Source organism: Struthio camelus, chromosome 7 (assembly GCF_040807025.1).
Source record: "Struthio camelus isolate bStrCam1 chromosome 7, bStrCam1.hap1, whole genome shotgun sequence".
Lineage (NCBI taxonomy): Eukaryota > Metazoa > Chordata > Aves > Struthioniformes > Struthionidae > Struthio > Struthio camelus.
In genome coordinates, this window is record NC_090948.1 from 5,593,861 (window position 1) to 5,610,333 (window position 16,473).

The 16,473-nt window shown below is 68.3% G+C and overlaps 1 pseudogene; it reads right to left on the bottom strand.

The window, feature by feature from the left end:
* Positions 1 to 16,473, bottom strand: part of LOC138067864 (deleted in malignant brain tumors 1 protein-like) — a 54,983-nt pseudogene that overhangs the window by 23,691 nt on the left and 14,819 nt on the right.

Consider the following 16,473-nt stretch of genomic DNA (forward strand, 5'->3'; position numbering starts at 1 on the left):
GGCGCCGAGCAAAACAGAGACGTCTAGCTCGGCTCAGCACCAGCTTGAAGTCCTTGTTTGGGCCTGTCGTCGCCCACCTTTGGAGGAATAGCCCAACGTGGCGTTGAGCTCAGGGGAAAAGTGCCCGTTCCTGGCTGCCCTTGGCTGCTTTGCAAAGGGAAGCAATGTGCTGCTGTAGAGGCCCAACACACCGCAGTGAGGAAAGCTTTCCGTAGAGAGGGGCCTCCTTTGGGAGACCGGGCAGGTCATCTGGGGTGCTGAGGAGCAGCATGCGAAGCAGGGGCGCAAGCTCCAGCGGGAGGGGAAGGGAAGGGAAAGCAAGCGGGAACGGTGCGCAAGGAGGCGCGGGACGGCCCCTGGCCCTCCGCCAGCCGCTCCCAACACCGGGTCGGCACCAGCTGCTGCAGCATGTGAAAAGGCAGGGGCTGCATTTGCGCAGTGTCCTGGCGCGCTCGCCACGTGCCCGACAGCCTCGTGGTGCGGCGGGGAGCAAAAGGCACGTCCGTGGCGCTTGTGGTTGGCAGCAGCGGGCTCCTGCCCTCGCGGCGGGCCTTGGGCGCCGGCCGAGCCACGGGCGGGCTCGGCGCCGGCTCCCCGCCTGCAGGGGCCGGGCCCGGAGCGGCAGCAGCCTCGGGAAGGGGTCGGTGGCAGCAGGGCACTGCCCAAAACACCGCGGCATCCTTATCGGCGGCACAGGGGCTTTGGTGGCCAGAGGCAACCGCCGCGTCTGGCAGGAGGCCTCCGTGGGGAGTCTGGGGAAGGGCGCGCGCATTTAGGAAGGGGAAGCAACGGCACCTGAGCACACAACACCGGCATCTTCCCCGTGGTTACAGTTGTGGACGCCCCAGCCGGCGCTCCGGCACTGGAAGAGGGAGGCCTCGCTGCCCGAGCACTGCACGTTGTCCAGGTAAATGTTGCCGCTGCCTTGGCCAAAGTAGGCACTGCCGGGCGCAGAGACGGCACTGCCACAGCCCAGCTGCCTGCACACGACCTGGGCATCGGTCAGGTCCCAGTCATCGTCACAGACGGTGCCGCGGCTCCCGTTGGAGGAGATCTCGATGCGGCCCTCGCACCCGTTCCTGCCGTTCACCAGCCTCAGGGAGGTACCTTGCGAAGGAGGCGAGGGGAACGACATGGAGACAGCCTGCTGCGCGCGGGCCGCTTCTCTCGCTGGGGCGTTTGGGGCAGCTGGGCACTGCAGGGCACCAGGCCGGCGGGCCCGTGGGCAAAGGCCGCGCATTTCCCGGCTGCGCTCGGCAGAGCAAGAGGCAAAGCGCCAGCCTCGCCGCTAGTAAGGCCTCGAGCCCCAAAGCCGCCCTGCGCAGGCAGCACGGGCGGAGCACACGTACCTGGAGGCACCGACAGCGAAGGGGGAGCAGTGGTGGTGGCAGCTGTCAAGGGAGGAAGAGAAAGGAGCCGGTGAGGAGCCTTTGGCCGAAAGGGGCCCGGCCACGTTTCACCCCGGCACCCGGCCGCTTCGGCCACGCAGCGCCCAGGGTCTCAGCTGGGGACGCCACGCTGGGCGCCGAGCAAAACAGAGACGTCTAGCTCGGCTCAGCACCAGCTTGAAGTCCTTGTTTGGGCCTGCCGTCGCCCACCTTTGGAGGAATAGCCCAACGTGGCGTTGAGCTCAGGGGAAAAGTGCCCGTTCCTGGCTGCCCTTGGCTGCTTTGCAAAGGGAAGCAATGTGCTGCTGTAGAGGCCCAACACACCGCAGTGAGGAAAGCTTTCCGTAGAGAGGGGCCTCCTTTGGGAGACCGGGCAGGTCATCTGGGGCGCCGAGGAGCAGCATGCGAAGCAGGGGCGCAAGCTCCAGCGGGAGGGGAAGGGAAGGGAAGGGAAAGCAAGCGGGAACGGTGCGCAAGGAGGCGCGGGACGGCCCCTGGCCCTCCGCCAGCCGCTCCCAACACCGGGTCGGCACCAGCTGCTGCAGCATGTGAAAAGGCAGGGGCTGCATTTGCGCAGTGTCCAGGCGCGCTCGCCACGTGCCCGACAGCCTCGTGGTGCGGCGGGGAGCAAAAGGCACGTCCGTGGCGCTTGTGGTTGGCAGCAGCGGGCTCCTGCCCTCGCGGCGGGCCTTGGGCGCCGGCCGAGCCACGGGCGGGCTCGGCGCCGGCTCCCCGCCTGCAGGGGCCGGGCCCGGAGCGGCAGCAGCCTCGGGAAGGGGTCGGTGGCAGCAGGGCACTGCCCAAAACACCGCGGCATCCTTATCGGCGGCACAGGGGCTTTGGTGGCCAGAGGCAACCGCCGCGTCTGGCAGGAGGCCTCCGTGGGGAGTCTGGGGAAGGGCGCGCGCATTTAGGAAGGGGAAGCAACGGCACCTGAGCACACAACACCGGCATCTTCCCCGTGGTTACAGTTGTGGACGCCCCAGCCGGCGCTCCGGCACTGGAAGAGGGAGGCCTCGCTGCCCGAGCACTGCACGTTGTCCAGGTAAATGTTGCCACTGCCTTGGCCAAAGTAGGCACTGCCGGGCGCAGAGACGGCACTGCCACAGCCCAGCTGCCTGCACACGACCTGGGCATCGGTCAGGTCCCAGTCATCGTCACAGACGGTGCCGCGGCTCCCGTTGGAGGAGATCTCGATGCGGCCCTCGCACCCGTTCCTGCCGTTCACCAGCCTCAGGGAGGTACCTTGCGAAGGAGGCGAGGGGAACGACATGGAGACAGCCTGCTGCGCGCGGGCCGCTTCTCTCGCTGGGGCGTTTGGGGCAGCTGGGCACTGCAGGGCACCAGGCCGGCGGGCCCGTGGGCAAAGGCCGCGCATTTCCCGGCTGCGCTCGGCAGAGCAAGAGGCAAAGCGCCAGCCTCGCCGCTAGTAAGGCCTCGAGCCCCAAAGCCGCCCTGCGCAGGCAGCACGGGCGGAGCACACGTACCTGGAGGCACCGACAGCGAAGGGGGAGCAGTGGTGGTGGCAGCTGTCAAGGGAGGAAGAGAAAGGAGCCGGTGAGGAGCCTTTGGCCGAAAGGGGCCCGGCCACGTTTCACCCCGGCACCCGGCCGCTTCGGCCACGCAGCGCCCAGGGTCTCAGCTGGGGACGCCACGCTGGGCGCCGAGCAAAACAGAGACGTCTAGCTCGGCTCAGCACCAGCTTGAAGTCCTTGTTTGGGCCTGTCGTCGCCCACCTTTGGAGGAATAGCCCAACGTGGCGTTGAGCTCAGGGGAAAAGTGCCCGTTCCTGGCTGCCCTTGGCTGCTTTGCAAAGGGAAGCAATGTGCTGCTGTAGAGGCCCAACACACCGCAGTGAGGAAAGCTTTCCGTAGAGAGGGGCCTCCTTTGGGAGACCGGGCAGGTCATCTGGGGCGCCGAGGAGCAGCATGCGAAGCAGGGGCGCAAGCTCCAGCGGGAGGGGAAGGGAAGGGAAGGGAAAGCAAGCGGGAATGGTGCGCAAGGAGGCGCGGGACGGCCCCTGGCCCTCCGCCAGCCGCTCCCAACACCGGGTCGGCACCAGCTGCTGCAGCATGTGAAAAGGCAGGGGCTGCATTTGCGCAGTGTCCAGGCGCGCTCGCCACGTGCCCGACAGCCTCGTGGTGCGGCGGGGAGCAAAAGGCACGTCCGTGGCGCTTGTGGTTGGCAGCAGCGGGCTCCTGCCCTCGCGGCGGGCCTTGGGCGCCGGCCGAGCCACGGGCGGGCTCGGCGCCGGCTCCCCGCCTGCAGGGGCCGGGCCCGGAGCGGCAGCAGCCTCGGGAAGGGGTCGGTGGCAGCAGGGCACTGCCCAAAACACCGCGGCATCCTTATCGGCGGCACAGGGGCTTTGGTGGCCAGAGGCAACCGCCGCGTCTGGCAGGAGGCCTCCGTGGGGAGTCTGGGGAAGGGCGCGCGCATTTAGGAAGGGGAAGCAACGGCACCTGAGCACACAACACCGGCATCTTCCCCGTGGTTACAGTTGTGGACGCCCCAGCCGGCGCTCCGGCACTGGAAGAGGGAGGCCTCGCTGCCCGTGCACTGCACGTTGTCCAGGTAAATGTTGCCGCTGCCTTGGCCAAAGTAGGCACTGCCGGGCGCAGAGACGGCACTGCCACAGCCCAGCTGCCTGCACACGACCTGGGCATCGGTCAGGTCCCAGTCATCGTCACAGACGGTGCCGCGGCTCCCGTTGGAGGAGATCTCGATGCGGCCCTCGCACCCGTTCCTGCCGTTCACCAGCCTCAGGGAGGTACCTTGCGAAGGAGGCGAGGGGAACGACATGGAGACAGCCTGCTGCGCGCGGGCCGCTTCTCTCGCTGGGGCGTTTGGGGCAGCTGGGCACTGCAGGGCACCAGGCCGGCGGGCCCGTGGGCAAAGGCCGCGCATTTCCCGGCTGCGCTCGGCAGAGCAAGAGGCAAAGCGCCAGCCTCGCCGCTAGTAAGGCCTCGAGCCCCAAAGCCGCCCTGCGCAGGCAGCACGGGCGGAGCACACGTACCTGGAGGCACCGACAGCGAAGGGGGAGCAGTGGTGGTGGCAGCTGTCAAGGGAGGAAGAGAAAGGAGCCGGTGAGGAGCCTTTGGCCGAAAGGGGCCCGGCCACGTTTCACCCCGGCACCCGGCCGCTTCGGCCACGCAGCGCCCAGGGTCTCAGCTGGGGACGCCACGCTGGGCGCCGAGCAAAACAGAGACGTCTAGCTCGGCTCAGCACCAGCTTGAAGTCCTTGTTTGGGCCTGTCGTCGCCCACCTTTGGAGGAATAGCCCAACGTGGCGTTGAGCTCAGGGGAAAAGTGCCCGTTCCTGGCTGCCCTTGGCTGCTTTGCAAAGGGAAGCAATGTGCTGCTGTAGAGGCCCAACACACCGCAGTGAGGAAAGCTTTCCGTAGAGAGGGGCCTCCTTTGGGAGACCGGGCAGGTCATCTGGGGCGCCGAGGAGCAGCATGCGAAGCAGGGGCGCAAGCTCCAGCGGGAGGGGAGGGGAAGGGAAGGGAAAGCAAGCGGGAACGGTGCGCAAGGAGGCGCGGGACGGCCCCTGGCCCTCCGCCAGCCGCTCCCAACACCGGGTCGGCACCAGCTGCTGCAGCATGTGAAAAGGCAGGGGCTGCATTTGCGCAGTGTCCAGGCGCGCTCGCCACGTGCCCGACAGCCTCGTGGTGCGGCGGGGAGCAAAAGGCACGTCCGTGGCGCTTGTGGTTGGCAGCAGCGGGCTCCTGCCCTCGCGGCGGGCCTTGGGCGCCGGCCGAGCCACGGGCGGGCTCGGCGCCGGCTCCCCGCCTGCAGGGGCCGGGCCCGGAGCGGCAGCAGCCTCGGGAAGGGGTCGGTGGCAGCAGGGCACTGCCCAAAACACCGCGGCATCCTTATCGGCGGCACAGGGGCTTTGGTGGCCAGAGGCAACCGCCGCGTCTGGCAGGAGGCCTCCGTGGGGAGTCTGGGGAAGGGCGCGCGCATTTAGGAAGGGGAAGCAACGGCACCTGAGCACACAACACCGGCATCTTCCCCGTGGTTACAGTTGTGGACGCCCCAGCCGGCGCTCCGGCACTGGAAGAGGGAGGCCTCGCTGCCCGTGCACTGCACGTTGTCCAGGTAAATGTTGCCGCTGCCTTGGCCAAAGTAGGCACTGCCGGGCGCAGAGACGGCACTGCCACAGCCCAGCTGCCTGCACACGACCTGGGCATCGGTCAGGTCCCAGTCATCGTCACAGACGGTGCCGCGGCTCCCGTTGGAGGAGATCTCGATGCGGCCCTCGCACCCGTTCCTGCCGTTCACCAGCCTCAGGGAGGTACCTTGCGAAGGAGGCGAGGGGAACGACATGGAGACAGCCTGCTGCGCGCGGGCCGCTTCTCTCGCTGGGGCGTTTGGGGCAGCTGGGCACTGCAGGGCACCAGGCCGGCGGGCCCGTGGGCAAAGGCCGCGCATTTCCCGGCTGCGCTCGGCAGAGCAAGAGGCAAAGCGCCAGCCTCGCCGCTAGTAAGGCCTCGAGCCCCAAAGCCGCCCTGCGCAGGCAGCACGGGCGGAGCACACGTACCTGGAGGCACCGACAGCGAAGGGGGAGCAGTGGTGGTGGCAGCTGTCAAGGGAGGAAGAGAAAGGAGCCGGTGAGGAGCCTTTGGCCGAAAGGGGCCCGGCCACGTTTCACCCCGGCACCCGGCCGCTTCGGCCACGCAGCGCCCAGGGTCTCAGCTGGGGACGCCACGCTGGGCGCCGAGCAAAACAGAGACGTCTAGCTCGGCTCAGCACCAGCTTGAAGTCCTTGTTTGGGCCTGTCGTCGCCCACCTTTGGAGGAATAGCCCAACGTGGCGTTGAGCTCAGGGGAAAAGTGCCCGTTCCTGGCTGCCCTTGGCTGCTTTGCAAAGGGAAGCAATGTGCTGCTGTAGAGGCCCAACACACCGCAGTGAGGAAAGCTTTCCGTAGAGAGGGGCCTCCTTTGGGAGACCGGGCAGGTCATCTGGGGTGCTGAGGAGCAGCATGCGAAGCAGGGGCGCAAGCTCCAGCGGGAGGGGAAGGGAAGGGAAAGCAAGCGGGAACGGTGCGCAAGGAGGCGCGGGACGGCCCCTGGCCCTCCGCCAGCCGCTCCCAACACCGGGTCGGCACCAGCTGCTGCAGCATGTGAAAAGGCAGGGGCTGCATTTGCGCAGTGTCCTGGCGCGCTCGCCACGTGCCCGACAGCCTCGTGGTGCGGCGGGGAGCAAAAGGCACGTCCGTGGCGCTTGTGGTTGGCAGCAGCGGGCTCCTGCCCTCGCGGCGGGCCTTGGGCGCCGGCCGAGCCACGGGCGGGCTCGGCGCCGGCTCCCCGCCTGCAGGGGCCGGGCCCGGAGCGGCAGCAGCCTCGGGAAGGGGTCGGTGGCAGCAGGGCACTGCCCAAAACACCGCGGCATCCTTATCGGCGGCACAGGGGCTTTGGTGGCCAGAGGCAACCGCCGCGTCTGGCAGGAGGCCTCCGTGGGGAGTCTGGGGAAGGGCGCGCGCATTTAGGAAGGGGAAGCAACAGCACCTGAGCACACAACACCGGCATCTTCCCCGTGGTTACAGTTGTGGACGCCCCAGCCGGCGCTCCGGCACTGGAAGAGGGAGGCCTCGCTGCCCGTGCACTGCACGTTGTCCAGGTAAATGTTGCCGCTGCCTTGGCCAAAGTAGGCACTGCCGGGCGCAGAGACGGCACTGCCACAGCCCAGCTGCCTGCACACGACCTGGGCATCGGTCAGGTCCCAGTCATCGTCACAGACGGTGCCGCGGCTCCCGTTGGAGGAGATCTCGATGCGGCCCTCGCACCCGTTCCTGCCGTTCACCAGCCTCAGGGAGGTACCTTGCGAAGGAGGCGAGGGGAACGACATGGAGACAGCCTGCTGCGCGCGGGCCGCTTCTCTCGCTGGGGCGTTTGGGGCAGCTGGGCACTGCAGGGCACCAGGCCGGCGGGCCCGTGGGCAAAGGCCGCGCATTTCCCGGCTGCGCTCGGCAGAGCAAGAGGCAAAGCGCCAGCCTCGCCGCTAGTAAGGCCTCGAGCCCCAAAGCCGCCCTGCGCAGGCAGCACGGGCGGAGCACACGTACCTGGAGGCACCGACAGCGAAGGGGGAGCAGTGGTGGTGGCAGCTGTCAAGGGAGGAAGAGAAAGGAGCCGGTGAGGAGCCTTTGGCCGAAAGGGGCCCGGCCACGTTTCACCCCGGCACCCGGCCGCTTCGGCCACGCAGCGCCCAGGGTCTCAGCTGGGGACGCCACGCTGGGCGCCGAGCAAAACAGAGACGTCTAGCTCGGCTCAGCACCAGCTTGAAGTCCTTGTTTGGGCCTGTCGTCGCCCACCTTTGGAGGAATAGCCCAACGTGGCGTTGAGCTCAGGGGAAAAGTGCCCGTTCCTGGCTGCCCTTGGCTGCTTTGCAAAGGGAAGCAATGTGCTGCTGTAGAGGCCCAACACACCGCAGTGAGGAAAGCTTTCCGTAGAGAGGGGCCTCCTTTGGGAGACCGGGCAGGTCATCTGGGGCGCCGAGGAGCAGCATGCGAAGCAGGGGCGCAAGCTCCAGCGGGAGGGGAAGGGAAGGGAAGGGAAAGCAAGCGGGAACGGTGCGCAAGGAGGCGCGGGACGGCCCCTGGCCCTCCGCCAGCCGCTCCCAACACCGGGTCGGCACCAGCTGCTGCAGCATGTGAAAAGGCAGGGGCTGCATTTGCGCAGTGTCCAGGCGCGCTCGCCACGTGCCCGACAGCCTCGTGGTGCGGCGGGGAGCAAAAGGCACGTCCGTGGCGCTTGTGGTTGGCAGCAGCGGGCTCCTGCCCTCGCGGCGGGCCTTGGGCGCCGGCCGAGCCACGGGCGGGCTCGGCGCCGGCTCCCCGCCTGCAGGGGCCGGGCCCGGAGCGGCAGCAGCCTCGGGAAGGGGTCGGTGGCAGCAGGGCACTGCCCAAAACACCGCGGCATCCTTATCGGCGGCACAGGGGCTTTGGTGGCCAGAGGCAACCGCCGCGTCTGGCAGGAGGCCTCCGTGGGGAGTCTGGGGAAGGGCGCGCGCATTTAGGAAGGGGAAGCAACGGCACCTGAGCACACAACACCGGCATCTTCCCCGTGGTTACAGTTGTGGACGCCCCAGCCGGCGCTCCGGCACTGGAAGAGGGAGGCCTCGCTGCCCGTGCACTGCACGTTGTCCAGGTAAATGTTGCCGCTGCCTTGGCCAAAGTAGGCACTGCCGGGCGCAGAGACGGCACTGCCACAGCCCAGCTGCCTGCACACGACCTGGGCATCGGTCAGGTCCCAGTCATCGTCACAGACGGTGCCGCGGCTGCCGTTGGAGGAGATCTCGATGCGGCCCTCGCACCCGTTCCTGCCGTTCACCAGCCTCAGGGAGGTACCTTGCGAAGGAGGCGAGGGGAACGACATGGAGACAGCCTGCTGCGCGCGGGCCGCTTCTCTCGCTGGGGCGTTTGGGGCAGCTGGGCACTGCAGGGCACCAGGCCGGCGGGCCCGTGGGCAAAGGCCGCGCATTTCCCGGCTGCGCTCGGCAGAGCAAGAGGCAAAGCGCCAGCCTCGCCGCTAGTAAGGCCTCGAGCCCCAAAGCCGCCCTGCGCAGGCAGCACGGGCGGAGCACACGTACCTGGAGGCACCGACAGCGAAGGGGGAGCAGTGGTGGTGGCAGCTGTCAAGGGAGGAAGAGAAAGGAGCCGGTGAGGAGCCTTTGGCCGAAAGAGGCCCGGCCACGTTTCACCCCGGCACCCGGCCGCTTCGGCCACGCAGCGCCCAGGGTCTCAGCTGGGGACGCCACGCTGGGCGCCGAGCAAAACAGAGACGTCTAGCTCGGCTCAGCACCAGCTTGAAGTCCTTGTTTGGGCCTGTCGTCGCCCACCCTTGGAGGAATAGCCCAACGTGGCGTTGAGCTCAGGGGAAAAGTGCCCGTTCCTGGCTGCCCTTGGCTGCTTTGCAAAGGGAAGCAATGTGCTGCTGTAGAGGCCCAACACACCGCAGTGAGGAAAGCTTTCCGTAGAGAGGGGCCTCCTTTGGGAGACCGGGCAGGTCATCTGGGGCGCCGAGGAGCAGCATGCGAAGCAGGGGCGCAAGCTCCAGCGGGAGGGGAAGGGAAGGGAAAGCAAGCGGGAACGGTGCGCAAGGAGGCGCGGGACGGCCCCTGGCCCTCCGCCAGCCGCTCCCAACACCGGGTCGGCACCAGCTGCTGCAGCATGTGAAAAGGCAGGGGCTGCATTTGCGCAGTGTCCAGGCGCGCTCGCCACGTGCCCGACAGCCTCGTGGTGCGGCGGGGAGCAAAAGGCACGTCCGTGGCGCTTGTGGTTGGCAGCAGCGGGCTCCTGCCCTCGCGGCGGGCCTTGGGCGCCGGCCGAGCCACGGGCGGGCTCGGCGCCGGCTCCCCGCCTGCAGGGGCCGGGCCCGGAGCGGCAGCAGCCTCGGGAAGGGGTCGGTGGCAGCAGGGCACTGCCCAAAACACCGCGGCATCCTTATCGGCGGCACAGGGGCTTTGGTGGCCAGAGGCAACCGCCGCGTCTGGCAGGAGGCCTCCGTGGGGAGTCTGGGGAAGGGCGCGCGCATTTAGGAAGGGGAAGCAACGGCACCTGAGCACACAACACCGGCATCTTCCCCGTGGTTACAGTTGTGGACGCCCCAGCCGGCGCTCCGGCACTGGAAGAGGGAGGCCTCGCTGCCCGTGCACTGCACGTTGTCCAGGTAAATGTTGCCGCTGCCTTGGCCAAAGTAGGCACTGCCGGGCGCAGAGACGGCACTGCCACAGCCCAGCTGCCTGCACACGACCTGGGCATCGGTCAGGTCCCAGTCATCGTCACAGACGGTGCCGCGGCTGCCGTTGGAGGAGATCTCGATGCGGCCCTCGCACCCGTTCCTGCCGTTCACCAGCCTCAGGGAGGTACCTTGCGAAGGAGGCGAGGGGAACGACATGGAGACAGCCTGCTGCGCGCGGGCCGCTTCTCTCGCTGGGGCGTTTGGGGCAGCTGGGCACTGCAGGGCACCAGGCCGGCGGGCCCGTGGGCAAAGGCCGCGCATTTCCCGGCTGCGCTCGGCAGAGCAAGAGGCAAAGCGCCAGCCTCGCCGCTAGTAAGGCCTCGAGCCCCAAAGCCGCCCTGCGCAGGCAGCACGGGCGGAGCACACGTACCTGGAGGCACCGACAGCGAAGGGGGAGCAGTGGTGGTGGCAGCTGTCAAGGGAGGAAGAGAAAGGAGCCGGTGAGGAGCCTTTGGCCGAAAGGGGCCCGGCCACGTTTCACCCCGGCACCCGGCCGCTTCGGCCACGCAGCGCCCAGGGTCTCAGCTGGGGACGCCACGCTGGGCGCCGAGCAAAACAGAGACGTCTAGCTCGGCTCAGCACCAGCTTGAAGTCCTTGTTTGGGCCTGCCGTCGCCCACCTTTGGAGGAATAGCCCAACGTGGCGTTGAGCTCAGGGGAAAAGTGCCCGTTCCTGGCTGCCCTTGGCTGCTTTGCAAAGGGAAGCAATGTGCTGCTGTAGAGGCCCAACACACCGCAGTGAGGAAAGCTTTCCGTAGAGAGGGGCCTCCTTTGGGAGACCGGGCAGGTCATCTGGGGCGCCGAGGAGCAGCATGCGAAGCAGGGGCGCAAGCTCCAGCGGGAGGGGAAGGGAAGGGAAGGGAAAGCAAGCGGGAACGGTGCGCAAGGAGGCGCGGGACGGCCCCTGGCCCTCCGCCAGCCGCTCCCAACACCGGGTCGGCACCAGCTGCTGCAGCATGTGAAAAGGCAGGGGCTGCATTTGCGCAGTGTCCAGGCGCGCTCGCCACGTGCCCGACAGCCTCGTGGTGCGGCGGGGAGCAAAAGGCACGTCCGTGGCGCTTGTGGTTGGCAGCAGCGGGCTCCTGCCCTCGCGGCGGGCCTTGGGCGCCGGCCGAGCCACGGGCGGGCTCGGCGCCGGCTCCCCGCCTGCAGGGGCCGGGCCCGGAGCGGCAGCAGCCTCGGGAAGGGGTCGGTGGCAGCAGGGCACTGCCCAAAACACCGCGGCATCCTTATCGGGGCTTTGGTGGCCAGAGGCAACCGCCGCGTCTGGCAGGAGGCCTCCGTGGGGAGTCTGGGGAAGGGCACGCGCATTTAGGAAGGGGAAGCAACGGCACCTGAGCACACAACACCGGCATCTTCCCCGTGGTTACAGTTGTGGACGCCCCAGCCGGCGCTCCGGCACTGGAAGAGGGAGGCCTCGCTGCCCGTGCACTGCACGTTGTCCAGGTAAATGTTGCCGCTGCCTTGGCCAAAGTAGGCACTGCCGGGCGCAGAGACGGCACTGCCACAGCCCAGCTGCCTGCACACGACCTGGGCATCGGTCAGGTCCCAGTCATCGTCACAGACGGTGCCGCGGCTCCCGTTGGAGGAGATCTCGATGCGGCCCTCGCACCCGTTCCTGCCGTTCACCAGCCTCAGGGAGGTACCTTGCGAAGGAGGCGAGGGGAACGACATGGAGACAGCCTGCTGCGCGCGGGCCGCTTCTCTCGCTGGGGCGTTTGGGGCAGCTGGGCACTGCAGGGCACCAGGCCGGCGGGCCCGTGGGCAAAGGCCGCGCATTTCCCGGCTGCGCTCGGCAGAGCAAGAGGCAAAGCGCCAGCCTCGCCGCTAGTAAGGCCTCGAGCCCCAAAGCCGCCCTGCGCAGGCAGCACGGGCGGAGCACACGTACCTGGAGGCACCGACAGCGAAGGGGGAGCAGTGGTGGTGGCAGCTGTCAAGGGAGGAAGAGAAAGGAGCCGGTGAGGAGCCTTTGGCCGAAAGGGGCCCGGCCACGTTTCACCCCGGCACCCGGCCGCTTTGGCCACGCAGCGCCCAGGGTCTCAGCTGGGGACGCCACACTGGGCGCCGAGCAAAACAGAGACGTCTAGCTTGGCTCAGCACCAGCTTGAAGTCCTTGTTTGGGCCTGCCGTCGCCCACCTTTGGAGGAATAGCCCAACGTGGCGTTGAGCTCAGGGGAAAAGTGCCCGTTCCTGGCTGCCCTTGGCTGCTTTGCAAAGGGAAGCAATGTGCTGCTGTAGAGGCCCAACACACCGCAGTGAGGAAAGCTTTCCGTAGAGAGGGGCCTCCTTTGGGAGACCGGGCAGGTCATCTGGGGCGCCGAGGAGCAGCATGCGAAGCAGGGGCGCAAGCTCCAGCGGGAGGGGAAAGGAAGGGAAGGGAAAGCAAGCGGGAACGGTGCGCAAGGAGGCGCGGGACGGCCCCTGGCCCTCCGCCAGCTGCTCCCAACACCGGGTCGGCACCAGCTGCTGCAGCATGTGAAAAGGCAGGGGCTGCATTTGCGCAGTGTCCAGGCGCGCTCGCCACGTGCCCGACAGCCTCGTGGTGCGGCGGGGAGCAAAAGGCACGTCCGTGGCGCTTGTGGTTGGCAGCAGCGGGCTCCTGCCCTCGCGGCGGGCCTTGGGCGCCGGCCGAGCCACGGGCGGGCTTGGCGCCGGCTCCCCGCCTGCAGGGGCCGGGCCCGGAGCGGCAGCAGCCTCGGGAAGGGGTCGGTGGCAGCAGGGCACTGCCCAAAACACCGCGGCATCCTTATCGGCGGCACAGGGGCTTTGGTGGCCAGAGGCAACCGCCGCGTCTGGCAGGAGGCCTCCGTGGGGAGTCTGGGGAAGGGCGCGCGCATTTAGGAAGGGGAAGCAACGGCACCTGAGCACACAACACCGGCATCTTCCCCGTGGTTACAGTTGTGGACGCCCCAGCCGGCGCTCCGGCACTGGAAGAGGGAGGCCTCGCTGCCCGTGCACTGCACGTTGTCCAGGTAAATGTTGCCGCTGCCTTGGCCAAAGTAGGCACTGCCGGGCGCAGAGACGGCACTGCCACAGCCCAGCTGCCTGCACACGACCTGGGCATCGGTCAGGTCCCAGTCATCGTCACAGACGGTGCCGCGGCTGCCGTTGGAGGAGATCTCGATGCGGCCCTCGCACCCGTTCCTGCCGTTCACCAGCCTCAGGGAGGTACCTTGCGAAGGAGGCGAGGGGAACGACATGGAGACAGCCTGCTGCGCGCGGGCCGCTTCTCTCGCTGGGGCGTTTGGGGCAGCTGGGCACTGCAGGGCACCAGGCCGGCGGGCCCGTGGGCAAAGGCCGCGCATTTCCCGGCTGCGCTCGGCAGAGCAAGAGGCAAAGCGCCAGCCTCGCCGCTAGTAAGGCCTCGAGCCCCAAAGCCGCCCTGCGCAGGCAGCACGGGCGGAGCACACGTACCTGGAGGCACCGACAGCGAAGGGGGAGCAGTGGTGGTGGCAGCTGTCAAGGGAGGAAGAGAAAGGAGCCGGTGAGGAGCCTTTGGCCGAAAGGGGCCCGGCCACGTTTCACCCCGGCACCCGGCCGCTTCGGCCACGCAGCGCCCAGGGTCTCAGCTGGGGACGCCACGCTGGGCGCCGAGCAAAACAGAGACGTCTAGCTCGGCTCAGCACCAGCTTGAAGTCCTTGTTTGGGCCTGCCGTCGCCCACCTTTGGAGGAATAGCCCAACGTGGCGTTGAGCTCAGGGGAAAAGTGCCCGTTCCTGGCTGCCCTTGGCTGCTTTGCAAAGGGAAGCAATGTGCTGCTGTAGAGGCCCAACACACCGCAGTGAGGAAAGCTTTCCGTAGAGAGGGGCCTCCTTTGGGAGACCGGGCAGGTCATCTGGGGCGCCGAGGAGCAGCATGCGAAGCAGGGGCGCAAGCTCCAGCGGGAGGGGAAGGGAAGGGAAAGCAAGCGGGAACGGTGCGCAAGGAGGCGCGGGACGGCCCCTGGCCCTCCGCCAGCCGCTCCCAACACCGGGTCGGCACCAGCTGCTGCAGCATGTGAAAAGGCAGGGGCTGCATTTGCGCAGTGTCCAGGCGCGCTCGCCACGTGCCCGACAGCCTCGTGGTGCGGCGGGGAGCAAAAGGCACGTCCGTGGCGCTTGTGGTTGGCAGCAGCGGGCTCCTGCCCTCGCGGCGGGCCTTGGGCGCCGGCCGAGCCACGGGCGGGCTCGGCGCCGGCTCCCCGCCTGCAGGGGCCGGGCCCGGAGCGGCAGCAGCCTCGGGAAGGGGTCGGTGGCAGCAGGGCACTGCCCAAAACACCGCGGCATCCTTATCGGCGGCACAGGGGCTTTGGTGGCCAGAGGCAACCGCCGCGTCTGGCAGGAGGCCTCCGTGGGGAGTCTGGGGAAGGGCGCGCGCATTTAGGAAGGGGAAGCAACGGCACCTGAGCACACAACACCGGCATCTTCCCCGTGGTTACAGTTGTGGACGCCCCAGCCGGCGCTCCGGCACTGGAAGAGGGAGGCCTCGCTGCCCGTGCACTGCACGTTGTCCAGGTAAATGTTGCCGCTGCCTTGGCCAAAGTAGGCACTGCCGGGCGCAGAGACGGCACTGCCACAGCCCAGCTGCCTGCACACGACCTGGGCATCGGTCAGGTCCCAGTCATCGTCACAGACGGTGCCGCGGCTGCCGTTGGAGGAGATCTCGATGCGGCCCTCGCACCCGTTCCTGCCGTTCACCAGCCTCAGGGAGGTACCTTGCGAAGGAGGCGAGGGGAACGACATGGAGACAGCCTGCTGCGCGCGGGCCGCTTCTCTCGCTGGGGCGTTTGGGGCAGCTGGGCACTGCAGGGCACCAGGCCGGCGGGCCCGTGGGCAAAGGCCGCGCATTTCCCGGCTGCGCTCGGCAGAGCAAGAGGCAAAGCGCCAGCCTCGCCGCTAGTAAGGCCTCGAGCCCCAAAGCCGCCCTGCGCAGGCAGCACGGGCGGAGCACACGTACCTGGAGGCACCGACAGCGAAGGGGGAGCAGTGGTGGTGGCAGCTGTCAAGGGAGGAAGAGAAAGGAGCCGGTGAGGAGCCTTTGGCCGAAAGGGGCCCGGCCACGTTTCACCCCGGCACCCGGCCGCTTCGGCCACGCAGCGCCCAGGGTCTCAGCTGGGGACGCCACGCTGGGCGCCGAGCAAAACAGAGACGTCTAGCTCGGCTCAGCACCAGCTTGAAGTCCTTGTTTGGGCCTGCCGTCGCCCACCTTTGGAGGAATAGCCCAACGTGGCGTTGAGCTCAGGGGAAAAGTGCCCGTTCCTGGCTGCCCTTGGCTGCTTTGCAAAGGGAAGCAATGTGCTGCTGTAGAGGCCCAACACACCGCAGTGAGGAAAGCTTTCCGTAGAGAGGGGCCTCCTTTGGGAGACCGGGCAGGTCATCTGGGGCGCCGAGGAGCAGCATGCGAAGCAGGGGCGCAAGCTCCAGCGGGAGGGGAAGGGAAGGGAAGGGAAAGCAAGCGGGAACGGTGCGCAAGGAGGCGCGGGACGGCCCCTGGCCCTCCGCCAGCCGCTCCCAACACCGGGTCAGCACCAGCTGCTGCAGCATGTGAAAAGGCAGGGGCTGCATTTGCGCAGTGTCCAGGCGCGCTCGCCACGTGCCCGACAGCCTCGTGGTGCGGCGGGGAGCAAAAGGCACGTCCGTGGCGCTTGTGGTTGGCAGCAGCGGGCTCCTGCCCTCGCGGCGGGCCTTGGGCGCCGGCCGAGCCACGGGCGGGCTCGGCGCCGGCTCCCCGCCTGCAGGGGCCGGGCCCGGAGCGGCAGCAGCCTCGGGAAGGGGTCGGTGGCAGCAGGGCACTGCCCAAAACACCGCGGCATCCTTATCGGCGGCACAGGGGCTTTGGTGGCCAGAGGCAACCGCCGCGTCTGGCAGGAGGCCTCCGTGGGGAGTCTGGGGAAGGGCGCGCGCATTTAGGAAGGGGAAGCAACGGCACCTGAGCACACAACACCGGCATCTTCCCCGTGGTTACAGTTGTGGACGCCCCAGCCGGCGCTCCGGCACTGGAAGAGGGAGGCCTCGCTGCCCGTGCACTGCACGTTGTCCAGGTAAATGTTGCCGCTGCCTTGGCCAAAGTAGGCACTGCCGGGCGCAGAGACGGCACTGCCACAGCCCAGCTGCCTGCACACGACCTGGGCATCGGTCAGGTCCCAGTCATCGTCACAGACGGTGCCGCGGCTCCCGTTGGAGGAGATCTCGATGCGGCCCTCGCACCCGTTCCTGCCGTTCACCAGCCTCAGGGAGGTACCTTGCGAAGGAGGCGAGGGGAACGACATGGAGACAGCCTGCTGCGCGCGGGCCGCTTCTCTCGCTGGGGCGTTTGGGGCAGCTGGGCACTGCAGGGCACCAGGCCGGCGGGCCCGTGGGCAAAGGCCGCG